Source organism: Mercenaria mercenaria, chromosome 8 (genome assembly GCF_021730395.1).
Source record: "Mercenaria mercenaria strain notata chromosome 8, MADL_Memer_1, whole genome shotgun sequence".
Lineage (NCBI taxonomy): Eukaryota > Metazoa > Mollusca > Bivalvia > Venerida > Veneridae > Mercenaria > Mercenaria mercenaria.
In genome coordinates, this window is record NC_069368.1 from 6,009,398 (window position 1) to 6,028,529 (window position 19,132).

At 35.4% G+C, this 19,132-nt stretch overlaps 1 non-coding gene across 1 annotated transcript; it reads right to left on the bottom strand.

Annotated features, from left to right (window-relative positions):
• Positions 1 to 1,950: 1,950 nt before the first annotated feature.
• Trnas-aga (transfer RNA serine (anticodon AGA)) lies at positions 1,951 to 2,032 on the bottom strand. The gene has a single exon. It is a non-coding gene; the product is annotated as a tRNA-Ser (tRNA).
• Between the last annotated feature and the right edge of the window lie 17,100 nt (positions 2,033 to 19,132).

A 19,132-nucleotide genomic window follows, 5' to 3' on the forward strand; every position in this document is an offset into this window, starting at 1 on the left:
ATACAATTCAGTTTGACAGTTTTTACCTTGAAGGTTTGTGTGCATGTCAGTAAAAAGTCAGATATTAGTACGAGTGCCCTCTTCAGAAAGTACTTCAACATTTTGATTTAGCTACAATTGCGAATGATAGGGACGTATGTTCCGCTAACATGACAGAAGAACCCTTGAAAAACTGATATAGTTTCGTATTTCGTCCCTTTATCATCGCTATTTACAACTCAAGTGTTCTCATATTAAATATAGGTTATTCTTGCATGACATAAACTGCATTAGGTTATCATAGATTTAGTTACTGTTCAACTACTATTTTGCATATAATACAGTCATTGCTGGGATAAACTACAGTGAAACTGTTTAAAGACATGTAGCCTCCATTAAACTTTAGGCTTGCCCTAAAATTATGTTTTCACTTACAGTTACGTTTAACAACGTTTTATAAAAAGTGTTTTACTACAAAGTATGTCCAGATTATGTAATGTGGCTGATTAATATTTATCCTTGTGAAAAAAAACCCAGACCGGATGTCATACAAATGCTATCTTATCTACCTTATCTTATTTGACAACCCTAAGTCAATGTATTTCAGCCAAGCATATCAGTCGACAAATCAAAGATTTTACACATAATCTGGTAACATTGAACAAAACCAATTACAACAAAACTTTAATTTTAACTCGGGCACGCGACATTGACTAGTGCAGTGCTTAAATTTATCATATAATTCCTTTCTTTTTTCATTTTTTCCTCATGTGCCTATATAAATGCTAAATGTGCACTTTGACGCTGCTTTATGGTTAACAAAATGAACGTTGCCGGAAGAATTCGAACCTGCGCGGGAAGATCTCAGTGGGTTTCTAGTCCGTACAGATACCATATTATAAACGTCCTGTAAAACGAATACTTGGTCCATTTAAATATCGCATAAAATAAATCTTTGTGCCACGGAAGAGTTTCTAAAACATTTAGATCATGAAATAGCCAGGTTGAGTCATAATGTTTCATTTTGAAGTTATTAATCTCAAAGTATGGCTTATTTTCAACTTTTTAATGTCTATTGAACATACAATTTTAACAATGGCAGCCAATAAACTTTATAGTTATCGGTATGGTAATAGCCATACTTTTTAAAAGTTCAGTGATATTAAACTGTGGAAATAATATTACTTCTATGAGGTTCGTCCTGTTTGGTTCGATGAGTCGGTCACAACTGTTAAAACGGTTTAAATCGATTCCCAAATGATACAATAGGATATGTTTGCGAGAGACACGCACGTCTTAATGCATAAACCTTGACAATTATCTTAATGGCACTGACCTACAATTTTTGCTAAAAATTATCTTTCATGGTCATGTCATGAACATTAGAATATGAGTTTTTGTTTCTAAACCATTTTAAAAAGCCAAATCAAAAAAAAAGATGACCGCGTCGGTAATCGAACCCGGACCGCCGCGGCAATAAAGATGTTTCAACTGTCGTTACCAGTACCGATTCAATTTCGTAGAGTCAAAAGCCAGTCTATTCTAGAGATTTTCTAACAGGAACGATGTTAAAATCATCGTGATATTTGACATAGGATATCTAAAAACATCTTCTTTTCTTTTGTTTTCGAGTGATTGGAGGCCAGTGCCTTTAAGTAAGACATATATTATATACAATGGGTGTACGTTTATTGACAATGTGTTTATTTTGACGTAGACTAGCTCCTAGACTAAGATATATCTTTTTTATATTTCTATGTACTGATGTACTGGGCTAATCTATATCCTATGTCAAATATCATAATTTTAACATCGTTCCTCTAAGAAAATCTCTAGAATAGAATGGCTTTTGAAATTGAATTAAACAAAAAAACTGTAGAAATAGCTCTATTATCAGTCTAGTGGCTAGTCTAATTATTAGTCTAGTGGCTAGTCTGATTTTGACGCTATCTGTAAGGTTGGCAAAACATACGTTGTCGGCAGGATTCGAACCTGCGCGGGAAGATCCCAATGGATTTCTAGTCCATCGCCTTAACCACTCGGCCACGACAACTTGTGATAAATATGTACAATTAACTTTTTATTGGCTAGTATATCTAGTATAAGATATATCGCATAATTTCATACGTAAATAATGGTTTAAATTGTATTAAAAATAGCAAGGTTGAATCTTCATATTGCCTTTTCGTCTGAAAACGTGGCATATTGTCACCTTTTTAATGTCCGTTAAATACTAGTATACAATTTTAGCAATGGCGGGTATTTAATTTTCTATCTTTGTAATGGCCCATGAATTGGTTTTAAAAAAGGCGTAAGAATTTGTTTTCTTTTTTTGTCTCGTTTGCATATATTTACAAACATACCATATAAAATCATAAAGATTAGATTGCACTCTGAATATGACGTTCTATGATATTAAATCCTAAAACACCACAAATATGTCCTATTAAAGGGCTGAAAAAAATTTATAACTTATATGGGTACCCCCGTTTTGTGAGCATGATCCGAGAGTCTGTTTAAAAGGGGTAATTTTTAAATTTGGTTTCTTTCCAAAATGAAAAAAAAAGTTCACGAAAAGTATGGATTTTTAAAAATACTTGAACAAAACATGGTATTTATTGATTTGTTACAGTTCTTATTGCGCTATCTGAAATTGTGAGAAGAGTGCTTTCGGCTGCATTATCAAACCCTGTGGGGGGGAAATCCAAAGAATGTCTCTCCATCGCTTTTCTCTTTTGTTTAGGAACAAATAATGCATGGTTTTTTAATTATCGCATTAATCAAAATTTTCCTAAAAAATAAATTTTTTGCCTTGAAATGTGGTATTTTACCGTATTTGAGCCCGGGGTTGAGCTCGAAGTAAAGGGGACTGGGTTTTTCTCACGGACGAGGTATAACGTTGCCCTAGGCTTGACTTAAAACAATATTTTTTTACCCCTTTTTTGGGTTACCTGGGAAAAGTGGGGAGATTTGTTTTTATTTGGGAACATGATATGAAATTCTAGTGGGTGTCCGCCGTAATTTTGAAAAGGTGTTTAAAACAGAAAAAAAAAGAACAATTAAAAATTTTTCAAAAAAAAACCCAAAAAAACCCGGGGTTAGTGATTTATCTGTTGGTATTTATTTTGGGGCCATATTTATACCTTTTGTGTATTGTGTGTGTAATGGCATACTTTTTACTTTTTTAATGGCCATTAAAAAAAAATATTAACGGGCTTTAATTAACTATCAACAATTAGCCATAGATTTTTTTTTTAAAATCCGGGGTAATGTACTCAGAATTTGTATTTTTTTTCATTTAGTTTTTACTTTTTCAAGTTTCAAATCAACCTCGAAATGTACCGTTTAATTTGGAATGTTTGTCATCTTTGTTGATCCCGAATTTTTTTTTTTTAATTACATCTTTAGGGGGATGAATGGATAAATTTTAGGGATCGTGTCCTTCTTTTATAAAAAAAATTTTTAGATTAACTCAGTTTTTCTTCGTGACAATTGTAGATAAAATTTTCTCCCAAAAACTTTTAACAATCAAATACTTTGTGTACCGAAACCCCCCACTCCGATAAGTTTATGCCCCATTGTTATAGGTTTCTAAATCTTCAAAATCTGTTTTTGATATGGTTAAAATACGTACCCATTCTGAAAAGGTTTACCTACTAAATCCCTTCAAATCATTTAAAACAAATTTTTTTGGGCCGGTTTAAAAACTGACACTCTAAAATTTATTTCCCAAGGAAGGGTTTAAAAAGGGCTTCATAGCTTTAAAAAAAACCTTCATTTTTTGTGATATCGTTTCCAAATTGGAAAGTCATTGGGTTCTTTGGATTCTTTTGGGGCCCAAAACTGGCTAAGTAGAAAGCATTTGTATTTTTAAATTTGGGTCAGTATTTTTTTTTGGCTTTTATTTATTTGCTTAACAAGAGGGTAATTCTTTTTTCGGGAATATTTTATTACTTTTTTCACTTCAAGTTCTTTTTTTATTTTTAGTAAAAAACAGTTTCTCAACAAATTTATGTTGTAGAAAATAGGGAAAAATAAAAATGGGGTTTGTTTTAAAATTTCGTCTTTTGAATTCTAAATCGTTTGCGAATAAATTGTGATCCCCTATCTTTTAAAGATGACGACTTTACGTTTTTTGAATTTGGGTTTAATTTGAAAAAATTGTCTTTTTTTTAAGTACGTTTTCCTATATATAACAGGATGGCCTCGTACAAACGGATAAAATCGCTCGATTCATCTAACTTTTTTGTTTGTAATTTTCTTGTTAATTGATGGATTTTAATAACGTAAAAAGCGTCGAAGAAAGAAAAACGGGTGCTTTCCTCGGCACAAAACGTCTGCCACTCTTAACCAATACTGTAACCAAACACTTCGCCCAATTTCTAGTGTGTACGTATCTACACATTTGGTCTGTAAAAAAAAAAATCAATTTAGGCGAAAGTTCGAGAAAAAGTGAAAAACACTTTTTTTTTAAATGTTACATACATTATTCTGAATGGCGTAAAGGTTAAAATTGTTATTTTTCTTTTTCCCAAAATTGTAATAAAAAGGGGAAGAGGGAGAGCGGTAATGTTATTTTTGTGGGACCGCCCAACCGGAGGTGTGGGCTCGAATCGTACTAAATTCAAAACCGAATTCCTTATGAGAGACCGGTTCCGGGGTTTCCTACGAACAACTCGAATACAAAAGTACAATTTGTTTTCATTGTATATTAGCCTTATCAATCGTGACAAATCAAATGTGTTAGAAAAACATAATTATGGTGTGGCGTGGCTGGTTGTACTCCGAAGTTTATTGGTGTAAGATGTTTTTTGAAAGTTCATGCAGAATAAATTGAAAATCTACGAGGGCCCAAGATACCTCAAAAAGTTTTTATATATTACGACGAAATTTTGTTTTGGTTTTTTTTAAATTTAAAAGATGGGCCCTCCGACGGGGAATTATCCATGGAACTCTGGTAATGGTTTTGATCCAAAAAAAAAAAGTGTTGTTTTTTTGTTTTTAAAGGTAGCCCCGTGATAACAAAGCGAAACAATTTGCCGGGGAAACATTATTTTTTTTTCTATTATGAAAACCCAGATGAAAAGGTAAAGAGAATTTTAAATTTTTGCTACTTTGCCGATTTACATTTCCCCGTGTGATTTTCAGAATTGTTTTTTTTATTTTAGCCCGAAAAGCCATAGGCAGCTCATTGAAAATAAACACCCCCAGACCCAATTTTAGGGTTTTTCCACTTTGTAAAATTCGAAGCTAAGGACGTTATGTAATAAGTTTTCGCGACCCGCTTCAAAAAAGGGATGCACACGTTCAAATCAAAAATTTTTCAGTATGAGAAAAAGTTTGAGTAAAATCTCCACGAGTAGAAGAGACCCCTATAGAAAAAAACTAGTGTTCGAAACTAAATTTGCTAAATTATTCTAAAAAAATGGGGGACTTCAAGTTTGTTTGTACTTTTCCCGGGAAATTAAAAGGGAGTCCCCTTTTCGTTCGGCAAAGATTTTCCCAAAATCCCAAACGGTACACCAAAAGGAAAAGCGCCTAGGATTGACGAACCCCTTGGGCGGTCGGGACGTTGGTAGTGATCGGCCTGGTGCGGCGAAAGCTCGGCCGAAATCGGATAAATCTCTACCGACAAAAAAGTCGGAAACAAAATCGGAAAGGGTTTTTCCTTCCCTTAAAACCAACGGTTAAAAAAATCGGGCCCAAAATGTTATGTTGTCTTGGGTAGTGCCTCTGCCTATATGATATTGTAGACTTTAGTTTACGTAGCAAAAGCAGTAGAAATGAAAGTTTACAAATGTTACGTATGGGACAAGAAGAAGAAAGTCAAAGATTTAGTCGTTTTAGAAATGAGTCGGCAATTCTTTTTAAACCATTTTTTTGGGATCCTTACAAAATGTTTGAAAGAAAACGGGAAAATACTCTGTTTTGAAAAGTGCACAGAAGGGGAAAAAATGTTAAAGTTTTTGACAGTAGTTTGGGAAAAACATTTGCCAAAAAAAAGAATTTTTTTGAGGAGATTTCGCAATGGACAAATCTGAACCGTTCTCTCAAAAATCGTCATTTGAGTTTTTTTGAAGTTTCCCTATTGAACCTTCAAACGCAACCCCAGCGGGCAAAGAGGTTAATTTTTCGACCGAGCGGTGTTTTTCCTGAAGACTTTTTTACGAAGCTCCGGGCTCTGGGTTTCATTTAAAAGAGAAAGTCAGGCTATTTCTACTCCACGAAACATTCTCCAAACCCAGAAAATTTAAGTAAATTTTTCACTTTATGCAATTCAGGAAAATGTTTTAAAGGTTTCCGTAACAGCCCTTCTGAATCTAAGTTGAACAAGTGTCAGGTCTGAAATCGGGGAAAGTGGCGAACCGGTCAATATGAAAGGACGCGGACTTTTTCCGTAGTGGAGAAAGTAAAAATACAAGAAAGTTTACGTGGGCGATGGGACGTAGAAACGATTAGCAAGTCCCCCAAAAATGAGGGAACTGGAAACGCAAAGCCAAGCTTTTAAAAAACATTCAAAAGCTAATCTTTTGAGGAGCCCTAAATAAAAGTTAAAAGTGTAAAAAATTACTTACATGAAATGCTCAAAATATTTCCAGGTTTCTGTTTTTTCTGTGATACAAATGGGAATCAATAGAAAAAGCAATCTGTTAAATAAATATAAAATAATTGGTAAGGCCGTTAATTTCGCCTTTAAAAATTGGGAATTTTCCCCTCGTTTTCGTATTTCCGTAGTTATTTCGGTTTTCCGGTGGTTGCCTTAGACTAAATAAGCCCTTAAGGGATACGTAAACCAACATACATTTAGAAACTTTTTACTTATAAAAACGGCAACCCTCTGGACTTTTTTACGTATTTTCACGAAAAGGAAAGACCGTTTTTTTGCGGTTTTAAAATCATATTTTTCAAAAATTTTATTAAAAGTATTTTAATAAACTTCAAAAAAATTTACAAAAAAATTTCTTTGAGTTCGAATAGTAAAAGCATCTTTGAAAATGAATTTTTTCTTTGAAGAAAACTCGCCCCGAAATATAAAATAAGCCCTTAAGATGTTTGATTACTGAAAAGTTCTTTAGCTGTCTCTATACAACAATTATTTTTAAAGAACACGTTTGCTAAAAGAATTTTGGAACCATTTTCGATAATATTGAGCTTTTTGTTTTTTCTTGTTTAAACGACGTTTTTTTGGGCCTTTTGATCATAGTTTACTGGCCTACCCGTTTTTACACGCCAAATTATTTGTCCCCCAAAGGGGGGGAAAATTTTTTTGCCGCTTCGTCCGTCCGTCCTGCAATTTTTTCTGGGGTTTTCTTTTTAAAGACTGAGAATTTTTCGAAAATTCTGGAGCTTTTTCCTAAGGGGATGCGCATATTTTCTTTTTGTTTCCGGGGCATAATTTTTTTTTGAGATTGCTCTTTGATTATTCAACTAAATATCTTAGCCCTTTCTTTTCTGACTTATTTGTCAGCAAAAACTTACTGAATTTAGTGGAACCTCTAGGAAACTTTAAATTCCCCCGGTGGATTGCACATTCTCTTCATGTTCCGGTGGGATTTTTTACTGACTTTTTGACTTTTTATTATTCAATTTTGTAAATTTTTGTTCGGAGTATTGTCAGCGATTACTGGCTTGATTCAGTGAAATTCATAAAAGCTGCATTTGTAAAAGAAATGCGCTATTTCTTTAGTTGACGGATGAATTTTTACGAGTTATGCCCCTTTTTTATTCCCAATTTTTCCGGAGTTTTCCCCAGAAAACCCCTGCTTGAAAAATTTAAAGAAACTTCACAAAAAGCTTCATTTCCCGATGAGATGTGGTATTTGGCTTTCGGGGGGCCTCTGTCGGAGTTGTTAAGGTCGGGGACTTCAAAGCACTTGCCCCCTCGTGTGGTTCGAAACCCGCTCGGGAGTTGAATTCTTTATGGAGGAATCAGGTTGAATTGCATGGTTATTGCCTTTTATTTTTCTTTTGACATATAGTGCCATCCCTTTTCTAAAAATTTTCCAAAGGCGGCTTTAAAAATTTAGGGGGAAAGTTCTAAACGCTGCACTTCCAAAGGGGGATGCGTATTTTTCTTCTTTTTTTGTTTTTTCTTTTACTGCTGCCCTTGGTTATTTAAATTTTTAGACTACAGGTTACAAAGGGATTCCTCAGCAACCCCCGCTTTTTTATTTCAAAATTCTTTGGAAGCATTCTCTTATAAAATACTTGTCAATTTGCAAACTTTTCGGTGCTTACTACAAGACGGTAAGGCGAGTCAAATGAATTCCCCTTTTTGCTTCTAAAATGTAAAATCATTTTCCCAGGCATCACGGTTTTTCCGCATTTTAAAGTTAAGCGATTTGAAATACCCCGTATTTGTTATTTTATATTTCATTTCTATATAACGACGATAAGGCATGATGTAGGGGCGAGGATTTGCAATCTTCGTTTTCAAACTTCCGAAAACAGACTTACCGGGGGATATCGTAACGAAATTTTTTTCAGCAGTCAGAGAAAATTTCCCCGTCACAACTTTTTTTTTCTTTTTAAAAATACGGTTGCAAAGACCACTCTTTGAAATGAAAAATTTGTTGTTTTGCCCTTTAACATACTTTTATTTACATTTATTTCTAAAAATAAAAAAAAAAATGTCTGAATTTTCCTTTTTTTGCAGGTTTTATATAGTGGACCGTATCTGTTACCCACATAGGGCCAGGGTTCCCAAATTTTCGCACCCCACTGAAATTTTGTTTAAGGTGTTTGAAACGTTTTAGGGGCTAAACCCCATAAGGCAAAGGGCCTGACACGATCTCGTCCAGTTCCTTTAAAGGAAAATTTCTTCCCCCCATAGACCACATGACCCAGATTGGATGCCTTGTCTCACAACTTCAAGAAGGGAGACAAAGGCAAAGGGGGTTTGTTACCCCCCGTTTCCTGCATGAATTTGCTGCAAGAATTATGAGCACTTCCTAACCCCCGGGGAAAAATTCCTCGACGAAAAAAACCCTTTCGCTGATCAATAGCAAGGGGTTAGAAAGAGGAGGGAATGCGAGTTGCAATAATCACCACTGTCCAGACCTTGCAGAGGTTTTGAACAACAAATAAAGTCGACGCCCTTTACTTTATTTTTCCTAGGGGTTTGTTTAAAATACCCCCACAACGTCTGTAGCCAAATCCCCCACTACGGGATTGGGGCAAGACTCTAAGGGGGAAAATAACTTCCTCGCGGCAGACAACAAAATTGTTTTTAAAAGGGACCGGCAACAGCAACTGCATCAGGGCCCGCCCCCCAAAGGGCGGTACTTGGGCCCCCCGTTTTTGGTATACTCTGATTAAACCCAAAAAGGGGAATCTACAAACACGCCCCCTTGTCGACGCTGCCTTTTCTACAAACGATCAGCTCGGAGAAAGATAGCAAGGCACTTCAAGAGGACCCAACCAAACACGGAGTGGGGAATGGATGGTTGATGGCGTTTAATGTCAACAAGTGCAAATTTTTTCGGGCCTCCCAACAAGCAAAGGTCAGTTGCTCAAATTTTTATCCTGGCCAAAACTAAAACAGCGAATAAGGCGAAGTTTGTTTGTTTTTTTCGGTTTAACGCCCTTTTTCAACATATTTCGCTTTTTTAAAGCGGGCGTTTAATAACCGTGTTTGGTTCTGACCGTACAACCTGTTCTAGAAGTAAATGCCAATTTCCCCCCATGAATCAAGGTGGATGACTAATGATTTCGACCAATGTCGTTTATCAAAAAGCAGGAGAAATACGCCCCGCCCGAGTATCGAACTCACGACCCCGCGATCCGTAGACCAACGCACTTACCTACTGAGCTAAGCGGGCGGGCCAATTATTGGGGCGTTACACTCAACAATATACTATCGTGAAACAGCCACATAGACAACACAGCTAAGAAAGCCAATACAAAAACCGTCTTCCTACGTAGGAACCTATCACATTGCCCATGTAATATCAAGGCAACTTGCTACAAGTCATTGGTTCTACCTCAACTCAAGTATGCGTCGTCAGTATGGGACCCCCATACTCGGTCCAACATCAACAAGCTCGAGAAAGTCCAAAGGATGGCAGCTCTGTTCTGTACTGATTACTACAGACACACCAGCAGCGTTACCGCCATGATACAAGAGTTGGACTGGGATACAATAGAACCCCGGCGTCAACAAACCAAGGCAGTAATGATATACCGGGTCATCAATTACTTTGTGGACATCCGAGCCCAATGCATACTGATTCCAACTGGCATACACACTAGAGGCCATGCAAACAGATTCCTTCAGTCTTTCACCAATGTTAATGAGTGTAAGTACTCTTTCTTCCCTTCCGGAATCCAGCTTTGGAACAGGCTACCAGAAGAGGCATTGTCAGCCCCGTCCCTAGATGTCTTCAAGACAAGGCTTTGCGGGCTATACATGAAACTCTGGAGCAGACTGTTTTTATCCTGTTAGATGCACTGATTTTCCCTTCACACGTGTACATAGTCACAATTGTGCGACGATGCTTCAGAGGAGCCCAGCACATTATCCGGAAGAAGAACAACAACAATGAATAAAGTACAGTTAAATCGCGTATCTGCATGTATCCTTAATATACTCGACCTCGGCCATTCTGGCATGCTTTTCTACTTTTTTTAAACGAAGACGGCACACCGCTTGAGACACCAACATTTTGTTGTTAATCGTAAGTTATTACTCTACGGAAGGTAAGTAACTGCCAAATTCTCAACGGCGACAAAACTACTTCTGACACACTATCGTTATGGAGAACATCAGTCTCTCCAGTGGAACGAACTTACGACCCCGCGATCCTTAGATCTGCGCTCTTGCTATTAACTAAGAGGGCAGGCTGATAATTTTTTTATTTATTTCATTTTGTTTGCCAATTATTAACACACGGGTACTAAACTATGCCTGTGGTGAAGGTACTTTGCTTCCGGTACCGCAGGTATTTCGCCAATGTTAATAAAAGGAGTGAGTTCGGTGAGTGATTTTTTCTTCATTTTTGTCATTTTGTTACAGCATGAAACTTTCTTTTCTAAAATTAGGGAATGTAGTGGGGAATAATTTTATCTTACCTATACGTCCAACCTACATTTAGTTTCAAATGATCAATTTCCTAGAAATACAAGGAAACATAAGTGGGGAAACGTAAAATTTACCATATAAGCCGCTGTTTGGACTCATTTCTTCCCGCTGACCCCTGCTGTCGCAAATTTATATCTATAGGTAACATTTCGAAACATAAAATTTATCCAGCAAATTCCAAGTTAAAGGTATGCAAATTTTTGAAAATAACCACAGGCACTTCGATGACCCTGCAGCCACTTCGAGGTTCCTCAGGTACTTCTAAAATCATCGAGGCATAAATCTGGCCAAAAAGTAAACAAATCGCCGCACCAAAATGATGTTATATCCGTCAGATGTAGTGCTATTTCCAAGAAAATAAGCAATAAAATTATTTTTATTTTTGTCCACTGCCTATTGTTCGATTTATTTTAGAATCAAAGCAAACGCTGAATTCAGACTCTTGATGTTTTCATTTTAAGAAATACGAAAGTAGATACGAAAGTAGAAAATTATGTTTCTGATTTTGCCAGCGTTAGCTTTGATTCTAAAGTGTTTGCGGTACTTTTCAAAAATTAGCATAAGTTTAAAATTCAGAAATCGAATGTCCTCTATATGTATAATTTACGACAGCAGTGATCAGCTGCAAAGAAGTGAGTCCAAACAGCCGATGATGCGGTAAATTTCACGTTTCCTTCCCAACATATTTTTTGCTTTCATTTCTATGATATTGAACATTTGTCCCTAAAAGCATGAATTGATTGGTAAGATACAACTACAACCCCATTACATTCCCCGATATTGTTATTTAAAAAAAAAGCTCCATGCAGTAACAAAATAAAAAAAACACTCACTGATCTCACTCATTTTGTCAACATTGGTGAAATACATGCGGTACTGGAAGCGAAGTACCTTCATTCCTCATCGGCGTAGATGGTGATGCAGGTACAGCTTAGTGGGGAATCGATCCTACCGATATTTATCGCGAAGCGACGAAATTCGGGATCGCTCCCTCTACATTAACATGCGATATATACCGAATGAGATATATTATCGAATTAAAAATGTGGTCTTCCGGCATATGCACAGAGCGTCTGACTTCGGATTTTTTGGAAGAATGCGCTTTTTCCTCGTGCGTAATAGGCGTCCACATAACTTGTCCTAACCGCAACGTCTTACACATCAATACAGATATGGGCAGTATTGTTTTCTATTCCAAAATCTACCTTTAAATTGATACAAACGCATATTTCTGGGCAAATTGATGTACTGTAACGATTCCCGATTGAGGCATTGCTTATCTCATAATATGAAATTAGGCGCTGCCTATCTGACGGGAAAACCTAGTGATAGTGATACGGATTCTTTCTTTTTTTTCTGCATTAAATTGTTCTTTCTGATATTTTCTGTTTGACTTTCAGTTTTGACAGTAAGCCTGATGGTTTTGCTATTGTTATAAAAATAAGAAGGGGAATTGTTTTAAAAAGTTTTGTTTAAATGAACATAGATCTAATCATTTCTTCAAATGTATCAAGACTAGACAGACAATGGAAAATAGTATTCATGAGTTAAAGATAATAGTGATATTTGGCTGCACAGAATCTAGTCCCAAAATGTACCATTAGTTGTACTGATGATAAAATAGAGAAAAGTGGAAACTTCACATGTCGCTCAACACGACAAAAACGAAACTGTTGCATAAACCCGGACAGATAACGAGGGATTTTTTACCTGTCACTTTTTTATATCTGCAAATTGTTATCATTTATTGTTATCAAAATAATGCTGCTTTTGCTGAAAACTTTACATAATTCAAATTTATATTTAGTAAGCTAATTTAAACTCACACGAAGTGAGCGCCGGAAAGGGATATGTAAAATGGGGGCTGTACGAACATTGATAAATTCGAACACTTTGTCATTTACAAAATTTTCCTCATAGTTTTATATATGGTGCAACAGTCATTCAAAAATGACCCAATATCAGGCCTTTATGTGTTGTCAGTGAGCATGCGTAAAACACACTCTTCCTCAATAGTTTTGGATAAAAATTTTAATGCAAGTCATTTATTTATACATAGTATTACCAATTTTCTTTCTGTTTACAACGATCATGCCTTTGCTATCAATTTGTTTCTCTGATAAAAATTTCTGAATCCGGGAATGCACATATTCTTTTCAGTTCATTTGTTACAAACAAATAGTTTCTAAAAACGACAAAACAATCCAAAAAATAAAACAAAACAATTTACACATTATGCCTGTGTAACATCACATTCAATATCATCTTGTTCTGATATTCTTTTGTAGTATAGATACCGGAACTTACATAATCCTGCTATCCTAAACACGGACTATTTTAATTCGTTTAAATGCCATTATTGTCAAATGACACTCTTTTAGGACAAATTGTGTTCCTCCAATACAGCTATGGTAAAACTCGTGTATGTGAGAATGACAAACAACCATTTACTTGTATATTCTTATTTCAAATTCATTGTAAAAAGTTCTTGACCAGAATTTTATTTATAACACAAACACTCTTGGTCGGAATTCAATTTAATTTACCTAACTGCTAACAGTCTGGGACCTTTTTTTGAATATGATTAAGGTTAATTTCTTAGCTTGATAGGGATCGTAGTGAGCCTCTAAAGTTTATAGCCAACATTTTTTTTCAAGTGTAATTTTACTAAAACTCTAGTCAATGAATTGACTTTTAGAAAGTAGTTGCAATGTATGTGAAAGATTGTGGAAGGGAGGGGAGATAAGCAATATCGATATATGCTTTTCCATGCCTTCGAATATTTTGTTCAAAATTTACAGACATGAACATTGGTTAACTATACTTATTATTGATTTGTGTTCCAGTAATTAAAAAAAGTGTGATAAATATCAAGAAAAAAAATTAAATTGGGCCTAAGCTTAAAAAAAAAAAAAAAAAAAAAAAGAAACAATTCAAGCAATCTACGAGATTCGAACTCGGACCTCGCGCAAGGAAAGTATGTGCACTAACCACTGGACCACAGAGACTTTTGACATAAATGTGTGATAAAATTTTGTATATAAATAAATTTTGTTAGGACAGCGGCGTGTCTATATTCGTTTTACATTGACCTTTTTGAAATTATCGGCTTTTCTACAATCAAAGAAATAAATAAACAACGGTTTTGTTATTCAAACAGTGCAGTAATGTAGCTTACTGTAAGTTACATCATAATTCATTATTGGAAACAAAAAGCGGGCCGCTTGAATCATCCATAAACTCGTTTCACGAAGAAACCCGAATAACACCGATTTCTATTGATACCGCGAATTTTCAACTCGATAGAATAATTTGTTTTAATAATGCGGCGCCCGAGCGTTCATAAGAAATTTTATTTTATCAAATGTCGTCCTGAAAATTATTTATTGCGCAAGCATGGCAGCAGGTCCGGTAGAATTATGGGAGAACAACAACAACAAAACCGGTGAAGGTATAGAACTTATTCCCAAGTTGAACGGTATATAGGTTTACTTTGACATATATACACGTACACATTATCTATAGACGGAAAAACCTTCGGTTTTCCCGTATTACTTATGTACCAAATATAAGTATAAATTTGATTCTTTTAGAGTCCAGTAGCAATGTTTCATGTTTATATGACTACACATTCATGTAGGGAGTGGGTTTTTTATGGTATGTCATGTGTGCGTCATAACGTTTAACTGCATCATTGTGTTTAAATTAATTAGAACATCATATCTGCTAAATAGCCACGTAAATATAAGTGTGACTGTTCCATTTTCCATTAGTTTTTTAGTTCGCTATTGACGTCATAGTATCCATTATAGTTTTCAAGGAAACAGCTTTAAATACTGACCATCATGACATAACGTATCATTCCTCAGTGACAACAGCTAAAGAACACTTCAAACAATCGCTTATACCAAAACAAAATCTCATAGGATGGAGAAATTGCTTAAGGTTCCGCTTGAAAACTCGAAAACTTTCACTAAAATGGGTGAAGTCATTATGGTTGAAAGTTCCCGGGATGTTACAATAAACAAACACAAAATTTTTATAAAATGCATCATGAACGCCGATGAGCACTTGATGGAATTATATCCAGATTCGGACAGCATCTGTTCGTATGGATTCGTCAACTTGAGAAAATGCAAAGTAAGTCTTTGCAGTTATTCTAAGAAAAGATTTGTGATATCGAAAGCAACACAACAAGAAACAGACTCTGAAAACTCAAAGAAAGGGTTTCTCTTTGAGGCGAAGGATGAGGACGCTACAATGGAGTGGAAAAATTGTTTATCAAGTCCGACGTTGGATGACAGTTCAGCAAATTCACCGCTGCTTCTAAGGACTACAAAAAGAGACTGTATTAATTGACAACATGGCTAGTGATCTTCCGTATGTGATGGCAATATATCGGATGAATCCGCCAGATTTTGCAACTGAAACGCAGTTCGGATATTTAACGGAAACAGATCAATGTGATCCATCCGGTTTTTGTTTTAGACGAAACTGGTATAAACACAAATGCACAGAAAGTACTAATTTTACACAGTGCTTTTGCGGAAAGTGGGTTAATCAAATGGCAAAGATAACTATTGGACATCAGACATATAGGATCTTGTATTACGCTTCTTTAGCGCAAACGGACACTTTTCCGAAATATGTTAAGCCTGCACTGACGCACTTTAAAATGTACTCCTTTCATACACTTCGTTTTTATACATCTGTCTTCTTTTTATATATATCTGTTGTATCATAATTTATAAATAAATCGTTTGTAATAATCATATTTGTATTGTATTCATGACAGCTGAAAATATGAAATGGTTAGTTCCCTCTGATACAAATTCTGAGAATCGACAAAATTTATTTCATGCTCTTACATTTTAATGTATAAGAATCAGGTGGGTGGGGTACATTATATTATTTCTGAGGAATTTCGACGTCGCTGCTAAATAAACTTTATTCCAATGTGACAATACGTAAAGGACTTTAATTCAAAGACTAAAGTGGGAAAATTTATCAGTATTTTGGTGTCACAATTGTCGGTACATGTATGCAGTATCATCAGGCATAAATGCGAAAAACTATATCACACACAATAAAGCTGAATTATCCGTGTAAATGAGTTGAGCGCTATTTTTCTATTTTCATTTGTTATTTCTCTGAAAAGCACATTTCGACTACCCAGATGTCGGCAAAATTTGCCATTTTAGTACACATGCCGTAGTCCAAATTGTGGATATAGTTTGCGGGAAATGTCTATGCCCTTACGTAGACCGCTTTTACACGGATTTTACTGCTCAGGTAAATATACTTTTAACTTTACCACTACAAAAGAAATAGCAGTAATAATTTTGAAATATTTATTTTTAAGCGCATGCCTGACAAATGACTGAATTCGAACTGACCATTCAGAAAGCTGCATTTTAAAGTACCTGCCATTTTCCAATTTGGTTAAATAAACAACAATAGATATATACTTCGGAAGAAATTATAGTGGCGATAAAACACGAAATTCCCTTTCTTAACCACGCTTGTCCTAGATGATGCTATTCGGAGTATCAGTTAAAAGTTATACTGATTAATAACTTTCGCTTTAGTAGTAATTTGAAACATAAAAGAAATTTGGAGTCTATGACAAAAACCGAGTACAATGAAAACGATAGTCCAAGTGAAATAGTACCAATTCGAAACGTTTCGGACATGTTAAACAGTGTAGCATAGATAATTTTGCACTGTGAATTTATGACATTTACATTTAATTCCATAAGTACCATTTAAATTTAATTAAATGAGTATATATACTCTTAACAAAAATAAAATTAGGTTAAAACCATTCAAAAAATAAAGAAAAAGGAAACTTGTTTGTTTTACATGTAAGATTAAAGCACTAAACGCCTCGTAAAAATATACCAAATGTGGTGTTCACTCGATGAGACAGATTTTACTCTTTGAATAAAACAATGTTACAATACATTATACTCCGTGTGTCAAGTTAATTGAATAAAAACAGATAGAAAACAGAAACAAAAATTATCCCGCGTAACTTGCATCGACATCGCTGTTGATATTAACGCCGAAGTGAAAGTCAACAACATAAACTCCTATCAAAATAATTCATCTGTGTTTTGACCATTGATATATTAATTTGCAAAGAGTGTATGTCAATTTAATCGATAGGCTTTCATCCAGCAATTTCCGTTGTTTGACACCCCATCGTCCTAATCATTACATAAAACGTCATGTAAGTTTTTAACACATTTTATTCAAGCAAATTTACAAAAAAAAATATATTTCTTATTATATTTTCCCGGTCTGGTTGGACATGGTTCACGCCTCATCATGTAAACCCCATTAGATCAACAAGTCACCGACAAATAGACCCTAAAACAATCCGTTAAATGCCCCCAAAAGGCTACACAAAATTGGGGCTTAAACTACCCCCGAAATGGAGTTTAAACTGAATGGCACAATATCCAAAAGCTTAACTGAGTTTTATATGCGCGAACTTTAGCACTGAATATATGCGCCCAAAAGGGCTTTAAAATAAATCAATAAAACTGAATGCACTGTATCAACGTGTTAAACTTTTAGCAATAAACATCCGTGCCTGATCCTGGGAATCAGCGACCAAGCCATGCGTCTATGACAAAACATCGATTTAAATTACTACACTAAAAACATAACTGTAACAATTCATGCGGAGTTCGCTGTCAGCCCAATGGCAACGTCGCGTGCGAGATATAAATCTGCGACGCTACGTTAGCCACCGTCAAAACAGAGAGAAAGGAACCCTTTTAGAAACAGCAACCATTCGAACGAAAGAAAAACAAAACAAACAAAAACGAAATATGGATTGCTCGATGAGAACGGGAAATAATATTACAATGTCAAAACAATTTATACCATCAAACATAAATGCTTGCAATACAGACGACAACAGTTCATAACTGTGCCAGAAACAAGCAATTGCCAAAGAAAGATAAATGTATTCTATCAGCTGCAAATAAAGATGTAGTTACTTCCCTTAGATCAGGATGTTTATATAAAAACCATATTTGTTAATGATTTTCTTGACAGCATAACTATTAATTCATCAGTTTCGAGATAATTTCATTGCAGCATGACTATCGGAATAACGCCATGAATTACGTGGAACTATTTGAGACCAAATAATTCTGCACTTAAAATTGTCATTGATGAACTTCATTATAATATCAATTTGTTTACGAACGTCTTTCAGATCAATTCGTCCTGAATCATTCCCGCCACAAGTCGGGCATATCTCCAACCATTTTTAATGTTTTAAATTGGGTTTAAACATATTTATTCCCAGAAAATAAAATACAAACACTAATTCATAATTATTATGTCATACTTTGATCAAAGCATCACAGGAAAGGATAAGAATGGAAGACAAGTTCCAAGGCGGTGCCCCACTGTGTTCCTTGGTTTGTTCGTTTTGTCCTCGTGTGTTGGCTTTGTGTGTTTGCGCGTGTATGTGTATGTGTGTGTGTGTGTGTGTGTGTGTGTGTTTTGGTGTGCACGTCTGCGTGCTGTGGGTTTCGTTTTGGTGAGGCTGCGTTTTTGGTACGTGGCATACCCTGTTTGATATTTGTCTTTGTTTTTTATAGAATTCTTCTCCTTCGCGGACAAAATAAACCTGTACGGACATATCGAGCTTAATATTTTATGGGACTAGGAACATAGTCATAAAACAAGAAAATAGTACTCGTTACTAATGTAAAAAGTGGAAAAGATACAATATATGATAAAATAGAAAGTATGATTTGTTAAATAGATGTGTCAGTAGATATTGCAGAAAGATAGATAAGTATATGGATGAGAGAAGGAAGAAATAAGACTGTCTCAGGGCAGCTATATGAATCTCTTACTTTCGGATATGTATGTCTGTACATGAGAACATATAGTCTTGTTATCCTGATCAGAAAGGTCTGGGCTACCAAACAGTTTTTAATTTACTGATAACATTCAGTACAGACAACTCGCTGTATCCTTGCCACCAAACAACTGCAAACGTCAGACCAAGGTTCACTGCACCAGGCCGTCGTCTTGCGACAGTAA